Source organism: Sciurus vulgaris (genome assembly GCF_902686455.1).
Source record: "Sciurus vulgaris genome assembly, chromosome: 8".
In the NCBI taxonomy this organism is placed as follows: domain Eukaryota; kingdom Metazoa; phylum Chordata; class Mammalia; order Rodentia; family Sciuridae; genus Sciurus; species Sciurus vulgaris.
Genome location: NC_136468.1, coordinates 808,681 through 829,224, shown reverse-complemented (window position 1 = coordinate 829,224; position 20,544 = coordinate 808,681). Strand labels below are relative to the sequence as shown.

Sequence of the window (20,544 nt, the reverse complement as noted above, 5' to 3'; positions counted from 1 at the left end):
ACCTCACACAATGAAAAGGACAGCTGGGACCCCTGTTTCCAGAGAGAAAACCAAGGTTCAGAGAGAGCATGCCACATGCTCAAACCCTGTGCTAGCAGTCAGCACACCAGCCTTTGGCCTGAGGGGCAAGTGCCACTGTCTGCCCTCTTGACCCACATTGCACAGGACCACACCTGGGATATGGGAAGGGGTCAATGCACCCATGACACCAGACAGGAACACCTGAGAAGATAAAATGTATCAAATAAAACTAAGACTTTGCCACGAAGGATGCAGAATTAGAGATCTCCTTGAAAATGGAGTAAACGAGGGTGGTTCACCAAGCTTTTGAGATAAAACCCTGAAGCAAGGCCCCACCCGCCACCACACCAAGTGTAAGGAAGCCTGGTGAGCAACGGGGGCCAGGCAGCTCTCGGGACCCTGCTCTTTGCAGAGGTCCCACTCGGGCTCCACACTGAGGCTGGGTTGGAGCCCAGCTCACCTCCTCCTGGCCCTCGTGCGAGACACACATGGACACCTGCTGCCTGACAAGCCTGTGGCCAAGCTGCAGGCCAGGAGGGAGCAGTAGGGCACGGTCCCCAGGGCCAGCGGTGCTGCTGGAGGCAGCCAGGTGGGGAGCCAGCCACTCTCTTGCTCCAGACAGCAGGGAGGGGCTTCTATTTGAACCCAAACTGTTAAATGTTTGCAACGAATTGAACAATGTTTAAGACTGAACACAAAATGAAACACACATGCAGACACACCACACTCACATGCTACATACGTGTACACCACACACTTCCACATGCAAACTCACACGCAGCCCTCACATACACACACTCCCTGGCACAGAGAGGAAGCAAAAGAAGAGGCTTATCAAAAAAAAAAAGTCTAAAAGCATGTTTATTTCCTATGTTCAATCAGTCTCAAACCAATTCTTGTTTCTGCCCCCCTGGCTGTCTTGTGGTGCGATGAAAACTTGTGTGATATCTGAGTCACAATTCTGATGTTTTCTTTCAGACTGATGCTGACTGATGTTTACAGCTCATTTCCAATCAGTTATAAATTTGCCTTGGCAACGACACCAAGTGTGCTGCCATGAAAGACAACGTCAGCAGCCCTGCTTCCCCACCAATCAGCGCAGGAATCCCAATATGAATTAACTGGGTGCTCGCTGTGGGCAGGCGGTGTGGCTGGAGGAGGTGGATCTCTGGGCCGTGCCTGGAGCTGTGCACCTTGTCACTGGTGACCTTGGTTTCCCTCTGCTTCCTAGCTGTCACACCCTTGGCAGCTTTCTGCCACCACACTTTTCTGCCATGACGTGCTGCCTTACCGTGGGCACGAGGCAGTGAAGTGGGCCGACCTCTGAAACCATGAGCCCCGAAGAAGCTCTTCCTCCTCTAAAATCGCTCCTGTCTTGTCTTTTGGTCACAGTGATGGAAAAGCTGATGAGAACTGGCTCCCACAATACAAACCAAATTCATTCATGCCTTCTTCTGCAGCTTTTTCTATCACTTTAATTTGTTATTGACCCATTTGGAATTTAATTTTTGTGTAAAGAAGAACTGAAGAGTTTTTCCCCAAAACAGTGATAACACAACCTACTGAGCAAGGTGTCCTCTTCCTGCTGATTTACGAATCCATTTTTTATTGTGTTCATATGTGCCTGAGTGTGTTTCTGGCCCTGTTTTGTTTCAAAAATATTTTAATTTGCTCTTTTTAGTTACACATGATAGTAGAGTGTTTTGACGTATCACACACATGGAGTGTAACTTCCCATTCCTGTGTTGAGCATGATGTGGAGTTACACTGGTCGAGTGTTCACATTGGCACATGGGGAAGGGATGTCCGGTTCATTCTACTGTCTGTCCCACCCCCCATCCCTTCCCTTCATTCCCCTTTGTCTAATCCAATGAACTTCCGTTCTCCTATTCCCATTATTGTGAGTCATTGTCTGCAAATCAGAAAGAATATAGGGCCTCTGGTTTTTTGGGACTTGCTTATTTCACTTAGCATAATATTTCCTAGTTTCATCCATTTACCGGCAAAAGGCATGATTTCACTCTTCTTTATGCCTAAGTAATATTACATTGTGTATATATATCACATTTTCTTTATCCATTCATCTGTTAAAGGGCACTTTGGATGGTTCCATAGCTTAGCTATTGTGAATTGAGCTGCTATAAACACTGGTGTGGCTGTGTCACTGTAGTGTGCTGAATTTAAGTCCTTTGGGTATAAACCGAGGAGTGGGATAGCTGGGTCAAATGGTGGTTCCATTCCAAGTTTTTTGAGGAATCTCCACACTGCTTTCCAGAGTGGTCATACCAGTTTGCAGTCCCACCGGCAATGGGAGTGCCTTGTCCCCACAGCCTCGCCAACACGGTTACTTGTATTTCTGACTATTGCTGTTCTGGAGTAAAGTGAACCCTCAGCGTCGTCTCAGTCAGCATTTCTCTGATTTCCAGTGATGTTGACATTTTTTCATGTATTTGTTGGCTGATCGTGGTGCTTCTTTTGTGAAGTGCCCATTCAGTTCCTCTGCCCATTTTCTGACTGGGTTATTTGGGGGGTGGGTTGTTTGGTGTTTTTTCCCTTCTTTATATATACTACAGATCAATGCTCTATCTGAGGTGCAGGCGGCAAAGATTTTCTCCAATGCTTCCTTTGCTGTGAAGAAACTTTTTAACTTGATTCCATCCCATTTATTGATTCTGGATTTTACTTCTTATGCCTTAGGAGGCTTGCTAAAGAATTCAGTTCCGTGGCCTATGATGGAGAGTTGGGCCTACATTTTCTTCTAGTAGGTACAGGGTCTCTGATCTAATTCTTAGGTCCTTGATCCACTTTGAGGTGTGTGTGTGTGTGTGTGTGTGTGTGTAGGGTGAGAGATAATTTCATTTTGCTACATGGATTTCCAGTTTTCCCAGCACCATTTGTTGAAGAGGCCGTCTTCTCTCCAGGGAATGTTATTGGCACCTCTGTCTAGTATGGAGTGACCATATGTCTGTCTCTGTGTCTTCTATTCTGGTTTTCATGTCTGTGTGGTGCCAATACCATGCTATTTTTGTTACTAGAGCTCTAAGGTACAATTTTTTTTTAGGTTTTAATGTTTTTTATTTAGGAAAATTTTGAAGTATGAAGTTACAGTTCAATCTAAAGCATCTTTTCTTCATAGTGGAATAGATTGTGCAAAATATTTTTCCTTGTCTATAAAAAACAAATTAAATGGTATTTGTACTCCAAGGAAAAACAAAAATGTACTTTACACTAACTAGTTTACACCAATCATAAAAGAAACGGGATATTTTTTCCCTTCCCCTCCTTCACCATTCAAATCAAGGGAGAATACTGCAGATGCTATGAACCCCACTAACCCTGATCAGAACAACCACAGAACAAGAGTAGCAAGGGGTGCAGTGCCCTCTCCGCATTCCAAAAGGCAGAGGCTTAGTGCTCTACCCGCACAACACAAGGAGCACAGCAGGCTGACGCTCCCAGGAAATGCCTGTCAGAACTGGGGCCTGCCTGAAGCTGTCAAATTAGGTCACTGCTTTAGAGGAAATAATGAAAGTCAAATCTGAGAGTATAAAAGAAGAGAGCTGGACTTCTGTTGCAGTTATAGGAATCTCGAACCTTTTTTACTCCCATGCTCATAGGTAGTTTTATACACATGGTACAGAGCTTCAACATGTAGGAAGAAGAGTACTGTGCTGTGGACAAAGGACAGCGGATTCTTACGCATCTGGTATCTCGGATTTGCTGAGTGCCAGTTCTTGGTCATCTCACTCTTGCTGGTTCAGGCAGCAAGGCTTTGCTCTTCTCTCTCGCATTCCCTCTTGGCCCATCAGTCGTACCTTCTCCAGGGGGATACAGGTGGTGGTGGGCAGGGTCTTGGAGTTCCCTCTTGCGTGGCAGTGCTGGGGGAACATCTTCACTTTTTTTTAATAAGTTTTTTAGCTGCAGAGGGACACAATACCTTAATTTTATTCATTTATTTTATGTGGTGCCTAGGACCTCACTTGTGTTAGCAAGCACTCAACCAGCCCACATCTTCACTCTTGATGAATGTTTCATCAAACTCATGTTTTTGGAGTAACCACATTGCTGACAGAGCTTCATGTGGCTGAATTAAAAGGATCCTCACTGTTGGTCTTTGACAGCATGCTGAAGTCAGCAAATCCACCTTCAAATGATTCATTTCCAAAAAGAAGCAAAGGGGTCTGTGGCTGAACCACTTGCTGCAGTAACAACTATCCCGCCAGGAGCAAACAGATGATCATGCTTCAGAGTTTCTAGACGTTGTATTACCCTGGTCAGATACACTGCAAGGGTTGATACTTGAAGTGCCAAAGGATTCAGTAGAAGACTGCTTGAAGAAAGAGTCAGATGGAACCAACCTAGATGCACTTCAATAGATGAATGGATAAAGAAACTGATAAATATATACACATGGAATATTATTCAGCCATAAAGAATAAAATTATGGCATTGGCAGGTAAATGGATGGAGTTGGAAAATATCATGCTAAATGAAATAAGCCAATCCCAGAAAACCAAAGGCTAAATGATTTCTCCGATAAGTGGCTGATGATACATAACAGGGGGTGGGGGGAGGCAAGAATGGAGGAAGAATGAATTGTATAGAGAAAAATGGGTGGGGTGGGGGTGGGGGAAAGAAAGATAATAGAATGAGACAAACATCATCACCCTATGTCCATGTATGATTACACAAATTATGTGTCTACTTTGTGTACAACCAGAGAAGTGAAAGTTGTACCCCATTTGTGTAAAATGAATCAAAATTTTAAAAACAAATAAATTAGAAAGGTAATTTTACAGATAAATTTTAAAAAAGAAAGTCAGATGCAAACAGATTCACCACCAAATGTATCAATTTTCCCAAAAGGATCATCCTTGAAAAAAATCACTGCCAACAGAAGGATCAGACCAGAAAAAATCCAAGTTGGTATCTGCAACTGGACCTGACAGAGAATTTGATTCTGTATTAAATGGATCTTCCTCTTTTGAATGTCTGTCATTGTCAAATTCAGGACAAACATTTTCATTAACAGCTGCAGTTACCACATCATTTTCATCAGCCACATGAGGTGGTATTTCAGGACTACTTGCTGGAGACTCTGGGTGTATGGACTCAGACTCCAGGTTGTTCTGGCCTCCAGCCTCTTCTTTAAGGTCGACTGCCTCGCTGCTGCTGATGTTGAGGCTACAATAATCTGAAGCACCATTTACAAGAATGCTGCATGAACTACTCACAAATCTGCCTGGCCATGATGATTTTCCAGATCTTCCACTTCCATCAGTCTCATTTGCACTGAATAGATCTGCTGTGAATCGTGTGGGTCTGCTAAAGAGGTTCCCGCTGAGCCTTCTGTGACTCCACACTCTCCTCCACTTCTCGGTTTTTGTTGTAGGACTGAGCTGATTCTTTAGAAGTGGAGATCTGTGCAACCTGGTTAGTTATTTCTGCGTTCAGAGAGGAGATCAGCTGGGCCTGCTCAGCACATTTCTTTCTGACTTCCTTGAGTTGCTCCTCCAGTGGGCTTTCTGCTTATCAGTTCTCCAAGGAGTCCTGTATTGCTGCTTCTGAGCCTGCGGTTTTTGTAGATTAACATTTTCCCTTTGAACTTCCTCTTGAAGATCCTGAACCTCACTTGTCCTCTGTTTAATAGTATCTTCTTTCTCCTTAAGGTCCTGTTTCACATTATTCTTTTCCCTCTGCAGGTCAACTATTTCTCTGTTAAGAGTATCTAGCTTAATAGCAGAGAAATCTGCAACAGGACTTGATCCTATGATGTTCTCTTGCAAACTGGTCCTGCCTGATGGTGCAATCATCTCGGGACTAAGAATGTGAGTAGGATCAATGCCCTTTACTAACTTTTGATTAAATGAAATGTCAAGGCAAACTGATTCTTTAAAAGTTTCCCACAGTCCTTTGTGTCATATAATGCCCAAATATGGGCTAAGAAGATAGAGAGTAAACCTGTTTTCAGGAAGATTTCACAGACCTCCAATCCTGATACAAATCCATTCATATACAGATATCAGTTTTCAAAAAGAGCCTATCATACGTGGCTTTCCTGCAGTGTCTATCTCCCGTTTTCTCTTAGGAGGTGGGACCAAGGCTGGAGGCAAGGCATGAGCACAGGTTCTTTCTCCAACATGCGGTATACCAGAAACAAGGCGACTGCAATTCGTCCGTCAAGATTTCCATCATGTCAATGTCGCTCACTCCCAAACTCTTCCAAGAACTTCCGCAGGCCACTTAGAGTTGAGCAGCACTGGCTTCACTTTACCTCCAGATAAAAATCCATCCACTGAGCTTAAACTATCAAAAATCACGTCATATTTGGCCTTATCTTCACATTTAACAGTCCATGAAAACTCAGCTGCTTAGGTTCTACTGGTTAGCAAAGGACCACTGGTATCATGAAAGCTTGGTGTCAGAACAGCCAAGGTCAAGCTGTCAGTGAAACCTCCGATCCATTCTGGGCACAGGCTACAAGACACCAAGCCACAAAGAAGTCTTTGTCCAGGATGCCTTTGCCATCTGTGTCAGCTAGATCCTAAGTCTTTCCAAGCATCAAGACTGGAAGCCCTGATTTTTTCAGAAAAGCAGCAGCATCTGAAGTCAACATTCTTCCAGTACTGCCTGTATCATCCTGTCCGTAGTATTTTTCATATACAGGATTCCCACTTGATAACTGTGACAGGAAGAGCTGGGCTGCTACAGCCATGCATGGTGTTTCCATCATGCAGGGAGGGGAAGGAAGGATGGGCAACAGGGGCTCCAGGGAGAAAGAGGCAAAGGGAGCTGGGAGTAGGCAAGACTCCTCTCCCTGAGCTTTGACAACATTCCTTACCACTGCCCTTCCCCACCTTCCATAGTCAGATATTGTGATGCCTCCTGCTTCACTTCTGTCGCTAAGGAAAAGTGACTATTCTGGACCTCTTATTTTTCCAACTGAATTTCTCGACTACTTTTTCTGTTTCAATGAAGAACATCATTGGAATTTTAATGGGAATTGCATTAAATCTGTATAGCATGTTTGGTAGTATGGCCATTTTGATGATATTAATCCTTTCTAAGGACATGGGAGGTCTTTCCATTTCTAAGGTCTTCTTTAATTTCTTTCTTTAGAGTTCTATAGTTTTCATTCTAGAGGTCTTTCACCTCTTTTGTTAGATTGATTACCATATATTTTATTTTTTGAGGCTATTGTGAGTAGAATGGTTTTCCTAATTTCTCTTTCAATGGATGCATCATTGATGTATAGGAATGTAATTGATTTATGGGTGTTAATTTTATATCTGGCGAATTTGTTGAATTTGTTTATGAGTTTGAGAAGTTTCCTGGTAGAGTTTTTTTTAGGTCTTCTAAATATAGAATAATGTTGTCAGCAAACAGGGGTAGTTTGAGCAATTCTTTTCCTATTTGTATCCCTTTAATTTCTTTCTCTTGTCTAATTGCTCTGGCTAGGGTTTCAAGGACTAGGTTGAGTAAAAGTGGTGAAAGAGGGCATCCTTGTATTATTCCAGTTTTTAGAGGGAATGCTTTCAATTTTTATCCATTTAGAATGATGTTGGCCTTGAATTTAATATATTTAGTTTCTACGCTATTGAGGTCTGTTCCTACTATCCCTAATTTTTCTTGGGTTTTGAACATGAACAGATGCTGAATTTTGTCAAATGCTTTTTCTGCATCTGCTGAGATAATCATGTGATTCTTGTCTTTAAGTCTATTGGTGTGATGAATTAATTGATTTCCATATGCTGAACCAAACTTGCATTCCTGGGATGAACCCCACTTGATCACGTGCACTGTATTTTTAGTGGGTTTTTATACGTACTTTGCCAGTATTTTATTAAGAATGCTTGCATCTTAATAAAATCTTAATATTCATCAGGGATATTGGTCTGAAGTTTTCTTTCCTCAATGTTCCCTTAATTGGTTTTGGTATCAGGGTGATACCAGCTTCACAGAATGTCCGGAGCCGGCAGGTCACGCGCCCTGCCTTGCCTCAAGGTCACGCGCCTTGGCTCATGGTCAGGCGCTTTGACTCATGGTCACGCCCCCTGCCTCACCTCATGCTGAGCTAAGATGGCGCCTGCCAGATGTTGGTGGGGCATGCCATTACCTGTTTACACACCTGTCAGACTATACCAGGTGCATCACACTAGATTGCGTGGTGCTTCATGATTGCACAATTACACTTCCTTATTGGAGTTCTGGTGCGAGACTAGTCTTCGCGCGCTTTACTCTGATTGGTTTCTGTACTTTATATTAACTGTGTTTATTCCTCTAATAAACGAGACTTGATCAGGCTTTTGTCTTGTCTCCATTTCTCGTGTCTCTTGTGTCTTTCAATCCCAGCACCCCCCTCCAGGTACCCGTTGATGTCCTGCGGGCCGGGACAACAGAATAAGTCTAAATGGTTGTCTCTTTCTTTTTTTTTTTTTTTTCCTTGGATTAATTTGAGGAGGATTGGTTTTAGTTCTTAGAAGGTCTGTAAGAACTTGGCTGAAAATTCATCTGGTCCTTCTGTTGGCAGTGATTTTTTCTATCTTGGTAGGCTTTTGATTGTATCTTCAATTTCATTCCTTAAAATTAATCTGTTTAAATTTTCTATGTCCTCCTGATTCAATTTGGGTAGGTCATATGTCTCTAGAAATTTGTCAACATCTTCAAGATTTCCTATTTTATTAGAGTATAAAAAATTTTCAAAATAGTTTCTGATTATCATCTGTATTTCAGTAGTGTCTGTAGTGATACTTCCTTTTTGATCACAAATTTTAGTAATTTGAGTTTCTTCTCTCCATTAGCTTGGCTAACTTACCTATTTTTTAAAAGAACCAAATTTTTTGAATTTTTTTTGTTTCAGTTTCATTGACTTCAGCTTTTTTAAAAATTATTTCCTGTGTTCTGCTACTTTTCATGTTATTCTTCTTTTTCTAGGGTTTTGAGATGTAATATTAGGTTATTTATTTGGTGACTTTATATACTTCTAAAGAATGTGCTCAGGGCAATGAATTTTCCTTTTAGCACTACCTTCATAGTGTCCCAGAGATTCTGCTATGTTGTGTCACTAGTCTCATTTACCTCTATTTAAGTGTTTTTTATTTTATCCCTGATTTCTTCTGCTATCCATTTATCATTCAATAGCATATTATTTAGTTTCCAGGTGTTAAAAGTAGCTTCTAATTTTTATTTTATCATTGATTTCTAATTTTATTCCATTATGATATGACACAATGCAAGGTAATATCTCTATTTTCTGTATCTACTAAGAGTTGCTTTGTGACCTAAGATGTGGTCTCTTCTAGAAAATGATCCATGTGCTGCTGAAAAGAAAGTATACTCAGTCATTGATGGATAAAATATTCTATATATGTCTGATGTCTAAATTATTAATTGTAATATTTTAGTTCCATAGCTTCTTTATTTTTGTTTGGAGGATCTATCCAGTGGTGACAAGGGTGTGTTAAACTCAACCAGTATTATTGTGTTGTGGGCTATTTGATTCTTAAAACTAAGAAGGGTTTGATGTATGTACGTGCTCTGTTGTTTGAGGCATAAATATTTACGATTGTTATGTCTTGTTGATACACAATTCCCTTAAGCAGTATGAAATGGCCTTCTTTGTTGCTTGAAGTCAACTTTATCTGATGTGAGGATATAAAACCATATGTTGATGAGATCCATGTTAATGTTATGTTTTTTCTTGCCCTTTTACCTTCATCTGTGGATGACTTGCCTGTGAGGTGAGTCTCTTGGAGAGAGCATATTGTTGGGTCTTGTTTTTCAATTCGATATGCCAATCTATGTCTTTTGATTGAGTTTAGGCCATTTACATCCAATGTTATTATTGAGAAATCAATTTTATTCCCTGTCATTTGATTTTTTTTTCTGATTTTTAATTTGAATTAGTTTCTCCTTTGGTTGACTATTCCTCTAGTATAGTTCCTCCCTTTGCTGGTTTTCATTTTTAATTTTCATTTCTTCTTCATGAAACATTTCACTGAGTATGTTTTATAGTACAGGCTTTCTAGTCGTGAATTCTTTTGACTTTTGTTTATCATGGAAGGTTTTTATTTCATCATCAATCCTGAAGCTTAGTTTTGTTGGGCATAGTCTTCCTGGTGGGGGTCCACTCTCTTGGTATATGTTATTCCAAGAGCTCCTAGTTTCAAGGGTCTGGGTTGAGAATCAGTGTGATCCAGATTGGTTTCCCTCTAAATATGATTTGTCATTTTTTTTCTCTGGCAGCCTTTAAAATTCTATACTTATTCTATATGTTAGGCATTTTCATAATAATGTGCCTTGTGTGGGTCTGTTGTAATTTTGTATATTTGGGGTCCTGTAAGCCTCCTGTATCTGATTTTTCATTTCATTCTTTAGGTTTGGGAAAGTTTCTGGTATTACTTCATTGAATGATTGTGCATTCTTTGGTTTGTATCTCCAAGTCTTCATCAATTCCAATAAATCTTAAATTTGGTCTTTTCAGGTTATCCCACATTTCTTGGAAGTTCTGTTCATAGTCCCCTAACATCTTCTCTCCATAGTCAGCTTTATTTAAAATATATATTTTGTCTTCATTGCCTGATATTCTGTCTTCCAAGTGTTCTAGTCTGTGGTGATACTTGCCACTGAATTTTTAATTTGGTTTACTGATTCCTTCATTTTGAGCATTTATGTTTGATTTTTTTCCCAGAATCTCCATCTCTTTACTGAAGTGATATTTCACTTCCTGTATTTTGCCTCTGATTTCACTTGTTACATTGTCCTTTATCTCAAAGATCAGTTTAACTATGTTCATTTTAAACTCCTTCCCTGACATTTCTTCCACCATGATGCCATTGGATTCTGTTGTTGAAGTATCTTGGTTTGTTTGGGGCCATTTGTTCCCTTGCTTTTTCATGTTGTATGTATGTCTACCCATTCAACAATATGGATCTGAGTCAGTAGAATTTCTACCCTGTACGCTTATAGTGTCCCTGGAGATTTCCAGTACCTCACCATTTAGGGGGATACAAATAATAACCACAACCAATGCAAACAATATACAGCATTAAATCAAATAGTTCCTGCTATGACATCTACAAATATTAATTGTCACAATGAACAGAAATATGATCAGTTATTGCCTACAATGGAAATAGTCAGTTTGCAAAAGAGTTTACAATTTTGAATGGTGGACAGGGGGAGAATAGAAGTGATGTAGAATGTGATGATTCTGAGGCACGAAAGAAAACAGAAGTAACATACTAAAGAAAGAGTGAAAGGGAGAACAACAGAGATTGGCTTGCCAAGAAGTTGCCTATCTGCTCTCTTGGTTTCACACCATGGAGCAGTCAGGAAAGTAACCTTTTGTATTCCAACATCTTGAAATCCCCCTCTTCTGTTTTACTAACAAGCTACAGCATGGTGTTTTTACCTTGGAAACTTACAGTGCTTTTCTAGAGTCTGGAACACTTTAAATGGCATTTAATTCTTCAATTTCTTGAAGATTTGCAGTAATCACTTATAAGCCCAATTCCTTCATACTTCATAGGTGGATGGGGGTGAGTTTTGTATATATCTGATCAATTTCCCAAAGTCTTTCAATATCAGCCATCTATTTAGGTATCTTGAATCTATGGTCAGATTCAGAAACTATTGTCATTGAAAGTAATTTATTTCATTCAGATTTCTTAGAGATATTCATGCTATTATGGATACTCACCTGAGGCTCTCAGAGTATCTGATCTTTTGCATCTAATTCTGCACACTTGTTCTCTTTCCTCTTACCTAGTCTAACCAGTGGCTTCCTTTTCTTCTTATTTAAAACAGCTCTAATGTAACTCAGCAGTTTTAATGGATTTCCATATTTCATCCATTAACTTCTTTCTTTACTATTCATTGCCTTCACTCTCCTCAAGTTGTTCCTTTTCTACTGTTGTGACTTATGCTTCACCCTTCCTTTTGCATGGGCTCAGCTGGTGGCCCTCACCCCACCTGATCCCACAGGTACTAAAAACTAAAATCTTCACTTTACAGTCTCTCCTGCTTCTGGGGTCCTATGTGACCAATTCTGGCCAAAGAAACAGAAGGGGTTTATTGGGTAGAGAATTTATTTCCTTTGTTGCAAAAGAGCCAATCAAAGCAAATTAATCCCATTTCCATCCTTTTGTCTTAAACACAAACATAATTGCCTGAAGCACAACAGAATTTGGGATGGTTAGGTAATAAAAACAAGGTGAGAGGACAGAGAAAGAAAAGTAAGCAGGTCAGAACAGGAGAGTGCAGGCTGGGGTCTCCAGGAGGCTTTACTGCTGCCAGTGCCAGCCAATTCCCACATGCAACTTCTGTGCTGTGAAAGAGGGTGAGCAGTGACCTTGCTCAGCACTTTTGGCTGCACAGAGTCCTACCTGGGGAGCAGGTGATGAAGCTTTTCTTCTGAGAACTATACTGGCCAAAACCCGTCCTTTATATCTAAGAGATATTTGAGGCAATTTTCACTTTGCAGATGGAGTGTTAACCCCACTTCAGGTGGGACTGTTGTGGAGGTGAAACCTAAATAATCTCTCTAGTTTCACTTGCTCTTGGTTGACTTGAAGGTCACTCAGTTGGGCAATACATTGCAAGCCTTCCACTAGCTCTGCTATAGATCACACCTTAGATGGGTTATGAGGATGACGTTGCCCTGGGTCCTCTTCAGGACAAGAATGACACCTTTTCTGAAAACATGGGCTCTTTATATGGGCCTACAGATGTCTCATGTAGGATGGGAACAGGATGAATAGGCTTGGCCTCTCTGCCTTCATATGGTATCTGTCCCCTTTTTTCCCTTAACCTTTGGGTCAGATTCTACTTGCTCTGTCCTTTAGAAACCTCTTGTCTGGAACTGTAATATGGCTTGACCTAGACTTGCAGTTATGGTGGGTCAGGAGGGTCCCCCAAAAGGCTCACAGGTGGAATGCTTGGACCCCACACAGCACTGTCTGGAGACGAGGCTTTGGGGAGAGACTGATCATGAGGGCTCTGGCCTTGTCAGTAGATAACACACCAGTGGCTGACTGGACTGGGGGAGTGGTAGAAGCTGGGTGGTGCACATGGTTGGCATAAGTAGGTCACTGGGATGTGCTCTGAAAGGCATTTCTTATTCCTGGTCCCTTTCTCTCCCTCTCTGCCTCCTGGCTGCCAGGAACTCATCTGCCATGATGTTGTACACCTGCCCTGGGGTGTGGGGTGTTCCCACTGGACTTTTCTCCTGGAATTGTGCTAAGAGTCCTGCTCCATGCTGCCTCATGTTGACAGTTCCCAAAACCTGGTAGGGACTGAGACTCTGACCTGTCCGGAAACTGCTGTCCCTGGTCCTGCCCACACAGCTGCAGCCTCTCCCAGCAGGTGGGAGAAGCCTCAGCACAGAGGAGGGCCCTGGCAGGTAGGAGGAGCCTCAGCAGGTGGGCCTGTGTGCTCCTTCCTTCCACCACTTCTCAAAGTTTTGTTTTGTTTTTTCCCTACTGTCTGTGTTTTGGTTATTTCTACTTAGTACTGTTGAGGAAGCTGAGTCTCCACCATCCTGTTCTTGCCTCTGCTTTGCCTACTCTCCCAGAGCCAGCTGAGCCCTGCATCCTGTTTCTGGCAGGGTGAGGAAGCATGGAATGGAAATGCCCATTTTCTCCGGGACAGCCCCAGCTAGCCCCTATCACCTCACAGTCAGCACTCTGGGGAGGGTTTTGAGCATCTGTTCACGGACTTCTGCTGAGGCACCATCTTAAGGAAGGTGACTTCTCAGAATGTGCCCTGCCTCCTTTGCTGATGCCTGGCTGGGATGCTAGCAGTGGCTTCTCTTTACCATTTATGTGCTGTTTTAGCTAGAGAAGGGCTCTGCCACCATATCTGCAGTGTGAGTTGACCTTGTGTATGTACCTGCTGGTGGATGGCATTTTCCAAGAGGGCACCAAGAGTGGGGCTGCCTCCTCCTGGAGACCCCACCTGCAACCAACCTGGGATGAGGGTGGACCAGCAGGGACATGTGCAGAGTGTGTGCTCTGTAAGGAAGGTGAGAACACTGGCTCCCTAACATATAAGACGTCCCCTGTGTCTCTGCGGGAGCCAGGGTGCTCATCAGAACTGCATCAGACAGAATGCTGCCACTGGCTGCCTTCAGGTCAGCTGCTGCTGGACGTAAGGCCTGGTGTTGGAGCCTGCACGACCGTCTGCTCAGCACGCGATTTGAACTGCACTGAAGACTTGCATCAGGGAGTAAGACGGCATGCACAAAGCTCTGCTTTATAAAGCATTATCATTGATTTGTCCCTGACATATAGTAATGTAGACATTCATAAATCATGGTTGACAGAAGCCATGAAAACACTTGATGTAACTTTTCCTGGAGGCCCCGAGGAGGAGTTTATTTGGATAAAGCCCCAGGGAGCTATAAAACCCACCACATGTGCTCTGAAAATGCCCCAACTACTGATCTTTCAGCCTACAGATATCCAAATACTTATATAACAAGGCTACAGTCCTTAAACATGTAACACTCACACAAATTCAAATTAGATGAGCTGTTGCTGCTGGACTTCATGGGGTTGGGAAGTCTGAAAGGGATGACCCTCATCAAGAACACCAGCTCCCAGTTCCCAGGAGAGACCAGTAGTGGAGAGCAAAGAGGCACAAAGGGTGTAACAAGAAGATAGCAGTTTCTGGTCTACTCAGCCACCCAGAGGAGACTGTACACCTCTAAGCAGCTCACCAGGAACAGGAACCTAGGTGTACATCAGCATAGCTATGGGACCTACCCTGGACTGGGGAAGTTCTGTGCCTTGAGATCCATCACTGTGGGCCAGTGGAGGGAAGCATGCTCACAGGCAGTTCAGAGGCAGGTAGGAAGCATGCCAGCAAGCCAGCAGGAGGAGGCTGCCAGGAAGCAGGCACATGCAGAGAGCACAGAGGTAAGGTGGTGGAAAAGGAGCAGCAAAGCACTGGAGTCAAGACCCCCTTCTTTGCCAGCCTCCCAGTCCCCTGTGGTCCCTGTAGGGACTTCTACCCAAGTCCCAGGAGTGCAGGCTCAAACCACAGGCAGAACAGGCAGAGGTATGCTTGGCCAGAGGCACCAGGGCAGCAACTCCCTGTAAGCAGCTATTGTCCTGTGCAGCTCGTGAACTCCTGCTGCTGGGATGGATGCATTGGCCACCTGTGAGGTCCAGACAGGAGCTGGGAGCCCAGAGAACCCCAGCAGCCTATCCAGGGCCAGGACACAGTCATCCCACCTGTGGAGGACATGAAGGACAAGAGGGCAAGATCCATGTAAGGACCTGCACTCTTCAGATGCTCACAAACCCCTGCCTGGGAGGCCCACACTGGCCACTTGGCAGACCCTTTGAGGTGACCCTGACCACTGATCAAGGCTGGATTTTATTATAGCAACTCTTCCTCCTTGAATCTAAATCCACTCTCAACACCTTACACCTCCATTTCAGTCAGGGCCCTTTAAGGGGACTAGTGTTGCCACGATTCAAAGGAGGTCCTATGGGTAAAGGTCCCAGACTCAGTCCAGTGCTTGCTAACACACTGTCCCCAAGGAACAAGTACAGAGGTGCAGCAAGTGAAAGGACACCTCCCAGACATGTCACACTAGGAAGAAGACAGCAATTCAGCAGAGGAAATAACACACACCCGATGGGACTGCATGGCGACACCAGGCACACTGAGATCTACAGCTGGAGAATTTGCTGCATGTGCTTTTAGTGTTCTTAAATATTTAAGATATTTGTGGCATAGGGCCAGAGGTGTTCCTGGGGCACCTGCCTAAGCTCTTGCTACATGCCACACACGACAAGGATGCTGCTGTTGTGGCACTTGATTCTTGCAGCTCAAAGATCCCTGCCCGGGCCCACATGGGCAGCACAGGACATGCATGTCTTTCCATGGCTGGTGGGAGCGTTGGAAGACCACGTGGGTAGCTCTACCAGGAGTCCAGGCAGAGACTCGCTCCTGCCCCATCCACCTCTCCACACCTGAATGGACCTCAAGCTCCCTGGTTAGGTCAGAACAGAGAATCATGAGCTCTCTTGCTAGCTTCCTGCCCTCACCCCAGCTCCAGGTAGCCCTCAAGTACAAGAACTACCCTATTCCTACAAGTTGGCATGTGCTATAGGTACTGGAACCCAGATGCTCCAGGTAGACACTGAAATCCATGTCCACTTTCCTGGAGCTCAAGACTGGATATGACCTAAGGGTGGCAGAAATGGCCAGCCTCCACAACCCATACATCAGCCTCTGGCTGCTGCCTCTGGTGAGGACTGGGAGCTAGTCTGCACACTGAGATCTGTCCTTCATACCACCATTTCCTCCTTCTCCACTCGTGGGCCAGAAGCGGCCAGGCCTGCAACTCCCCAGCCACCCTCTAAACACACTCTGGGGCCACATGATACAGGACGCTGGCCCAGCAGGTCACACCTAGGGATGCTGGGCTGCGATTGGTGCAAAGGGCATATGAGTGCTCTGCAGGCCCCAAGTCCTCAGCACAACAGCCACAGTGATGCCTCCGCAGCCACTGCAGCTCTTCAGGCAGAAAGCTCATTAGAGACTTCTTAGTGTTAACAGCTCCTTCTGACCTCAAGAGCCTCCACTGCAAACACACAGAGCCCGGCTCCAAATGCCCTGTGATGTCGCTATTGAGGGCAGTCGTTGGCCTGGAATCAGCTGCTTCCCAAAGGCACCTCCTGCATCTCTCTAGCTTTATATTCAAGGAGGGATAGTGGGGGCTACCCCACTTCAACTGCTGAACTGAGGGGCTCAAATGGGGTCTCTGTATCTGAGCACCCCTGTCTTCTTTAGGCAGACACACAGAGGGGCGGCCTCTTCCTCCTCCTCCTCCTCCTCCTGCTGCTGGGCTGGTGGCCTCCCCTCTTCCCCTAGGTCCTCCTCCTCCTCCTGCTAGGCTGGTGGCCTCCCCTCTTCCCCTAGGTCCTCCTCCTCCTCCTGCTGGGCTGGTGGCCTCTCCTGATCCCCTAGGTCCTCCTCCCGCTGGGCTGGTGGCCTCCCCTCTTCCCCTAGGTCCTCCTCCTCCTCCTCCTGCTGGGCTGGTGGCCTCTCCTGATCCCCTAGTTCCTCCTCCTGCTGGGCTGGTGGCCCCCCCTCTTCCCCTAGGTCCTCCTCCTCCTCCTGCTGGGCTGGTGGCCTCTCCTGATCCCCTAGGTCCTCCTCCTGCTGTGCTGGTGGCCTCCCCTCTTCCCCTAGGTCCTCCTCCTCCTCCTGCTGGGCTGGTGGCCTCTCCTGTTCCCCTAGGTCCTCCTCCTGCTGGGCTGGTGGCCCCGCCTCTTCCCCTAGGTCCGCCCCCGCCTCCTGCTGGGCTGGTGGCCTCCCCTCTTCCCCTAAGTCCTCCTCCTGCTGGGCTGGTGGCCTCTCCTGTTCCCCTAGGTCCTCCTCCTGCTGGGCTGGTGGCCTCCCCTCTTCCCCTAGGTCCTCCTCCTCCTGCTGGGCTGGTGGCCTCTCCTGTTCCCCTAGGTCCTCCTCCTCCTACTGCTGGGCTGGTGGCCTCTCCTGTTCCCCTAGGTCCTCCTCCTGCTGGGCTGGTGGCCCCCCCTCTTCCCCTAGGTCCTCCTTTTGCTGGGCTGGTGGCCTCTCCTGTTCCCCTAGGTCCTCCTCCTCCTTCTGCTGGGCTGGTGGCCTCCCCTCTTCCCCTAGGACCTCCTCCTCCTCCTGCTGGGCTGGTGGCCTCTCCTGTTCCCCTAGGTCCTCCTCCTGCTGGGCTGGTGGCCTCTCCTGTTCCCCTAGGTCCTCCTCCTCCTCCTGCTGGGCTGGTGGCCTCTCCTGTTCCCCTAGGTCCTCCTCCTCCTCCTGCTGGGCTGGTGGCCTCTCCTCTTCCCCTAGGTCCTCCTCCTGCTGGGCTGGTGGCCTCTCCTCTTCCCCTAGGTCCTCCTCCTGCTGGGCTGGTGGCCTCTCCTGTTCCCCTAGGTCCTCCTCCTGCTGGGCTGGTGGCCCCGCCTCTTCCCCTAGGTCCGCCCCCGCCTCCTGCTGGGCTGGTGGCCTCCCCTCTTCCCCTAAGTCCTCCTCCTGCTGGGCTGGTGGCCTCTCCTGTTCCCCTAGGTCCTCCTCCTGCTGGGCTGGTGGCCTCCCCTCTTCCCCTAGGTCCTCCTCCTCCTGCTGGGCTGGTGGCCTCTCCTGTTCCCCTAGGTCCTCCTCCTCCTACTGCTGGGCTGGTGGCCTCTCCTGTTCCCCTAGGTCCTCCTCCTGCTGGGCTGGTGGCCTCCCCTCTTCCCCTAGGTCCTCCTCCTCCTGCTGGGCTGGTGGCCTCTCCTGTTCCCCTAGGTCCTCCTCCTCCTACTGCTGGGCTGGTGGCCTCTCCTGTTCCCCTAGGTCCTCCTCCTGCTGGGCTGGTGGCCCCCCCTCTTCCCCTAGGTCCTCCTTTTGCTGGGCTGGTGGCCTCTCCTGTTCCCCTAGGTCCTCCTCCTCCTTCTGCTGGGCTGGTGGCCTCCCCTCTTCCCCTAGGACCTCCTCCTCCTCCTGCTGGGCTGGTGGCCTCTCCTGTTCCCCTAGGTCCTCCTCCTGCTGGGCTGGTGGCCTCTCCTGTTCCCCTAGGTCCTCCTCCTGCTGGCTGGTGGCCTCCCCACTTCCCCTAGGTCCTCCTCCTGCTGGGCTGGTGGCCTCCCCTCTTCCCCTAGGTCCTCCTCCTCTTGCTGGGCTGGTGGCCTCTCCTGTTCCCCTAGGTCCTCCTCCTCCTCCTGCTGGGCTGGTGGCCTCTCCTGTTCCCCTAGGTCCTCCTCCTCCTCCTGCTGGGCTGGTGGCCTCTCCTCTTCCCCTAGGTCCTCCTCCTGCTGGGCTGGTGGCCTCTCCTCTTCCCCTAGGTCCTCCTCCTGCTGGGCTGGTGGCCTCTCCTCTTCCCCTAGGTCCTCCTCCTGCTGGGCTGGTGGCCTCTCCTGTTCCCCTAGGTCCTCCTCCTGCTGGGCTGGTGGCCTCTCCTGTTCCCCTAGGTCCTCCTCCTGCTGGGCTGGTGGCCTCCCCTCTTCCCCTAGGTCCTCCTCCTGCTGGGCTGGTGGCCTCTCCTGTTCCCCTAGGTCCTCCTCCTGCTGGCTGGTGGCCTCCCCACTTCCCCTAGGTCCTCCTCCTGCTGGGCTGGTGGCCTCCCCTCTTCCCCTAGGTCCTCCTCCTCCTGCTGGGCTGGTGGCCTCTCCTCTTCCCCTAGGTCCTCCTCCTCCTCCTGCTGGGCTGGTGGCCTCTCCTCTTCCCCTAGGTCCTCCTCCTCCTCCTGCTGGGCTGGTGGCCTCTCCTGTTCCCCTAGGTCCTCCTCCTCCTTCTGCTGGGCTGGTGGCCTCCCCTCTTCCCCTAGGACCTCCTCCTCCTCCTGCTGGGCTGGTGGCCTCTCCTGTTCCCCTAGGTCCTCCTCCTGCTGGGCTGGTGGCCTCTCCTGTTCCCCTAGGTCCTCCTCCTGCTGGCTGGTGGCCTCCCCACTTCCCCTAGGTCCTCCTCCTGCTGGGCTGGTGGCCTCCCCTCTTCCCCTAGGTCCTCCTCCTCTTGCTGGGCTGGTGGCCTCTCCTGTTCCCCTAGGTCCTCCTCCTCCTCCTGCTGGGCTGGTGGCCTCTCCTGTTCCCCTAGGTCCTCCTCCTCCTCCTGCTGGGCTGGTGGCCTCTCCTCTTCCCCTAGGTCCTCCTCCTGCTGGGCTGGTGGCCTCTCCTCTTCCCCTAGGTCCTCCTCCTGCTGGGCTGGTGGCCTCTCCTCTTCCCCTAGGTCCTCCTCCTGCTGGGCTGGTGGCCTCTCCTGTTCCCCTAGGTCCTCCTCCTGCTGGGCTGGTGGCCTCTCCTGTTCCCCTAGGTCCTCCTCCTGCTGGGCTGGTGGCCTCCCCTCTTCCCCTAGGTCCTCCTCCTGCTGGGCTGGTGGCCTCTCCTGTTCCCCTAGGTCCTCCTCCTGCTGGCTGGTGGCCTCCCCACTTCCCCTAGGTCCTCCTCCTGCTGGGCTGGTGGCCTCCCCTCTTCCCCTAGGTCCTCCTCCTCCTGCTGGGCTGGTGGCCTCTCCTCTTCCCCTAGGTCCTCCTCCTCCTCCTGCTGGGCTGGTGGCCTCTCCTCTTCCCCTAGGTCCTCCTCCTCCTCCTGCTGGGCTAGTGGCCTCTCCTGTTCCCCTAGGTCCTCCTCCTGCTGGGCTGGTGGCTTCCCCTCTTCCCCTAGGTCCTCCTCCTCCTGCTGGGCTGGTGGCCTCTCCTGTTCCCCTAGGTCCTCCTCCTCCTCCTGCTGGGCTGGTGGCCTCTCCTGTTCACCTAGGTCCTCCTCCTGCTGGGCTGGTGGCCTCTCCTGTTCCCCTAGGTCCTCCTCCTGCTGGGCTGGTGGCCTCTCCTCTTCCCCTAGGTCCTCCTCCTGCTGGGCTGGTGGCCTCTCCTGTTCCCCTAGGTCCTCCTCCTGCTGGGCTGGTGGCCTCTCCTCTTCCCCTAGGTCCTCCTCCTGCTGGGCTGGTGGCCTCCCCTCTTCCCCTAGGTCCTCCTCCTGCTGGGCTGGTGGCCTCTCCTGTTCCCCTAGGTCCTCCTCCTGCTGGCTGGTGGCCTCCCCACTTCCCCTAGGTCCTCCT

General features: G+C 48.0%; 1 protein-coding gene and 1 pseudogene across 6 annotated transcripts in view; both read right to left on the bottom strand.

The window, feature by feature from the left end:
• Nucleotides 1-20,544, bottom strand: part of PTPRN2 (protein tyrosine phosphatase receptor type N2) — a 712,067-nt gene that overhangs the window by 458,698 nt on the left and 232,825 nt on the right. The window lies entirely within an intron of this gene.
• LOC306667976 (epidermal growth factor receptor substrate 15-like) lies at nt 4,841-6,862 on the bottom strand (annotated as a pseudogene). Its single transcript has one exon. The product of its transcript is annotated as an epidermal growth factor receptor substrate 15-like (transcript).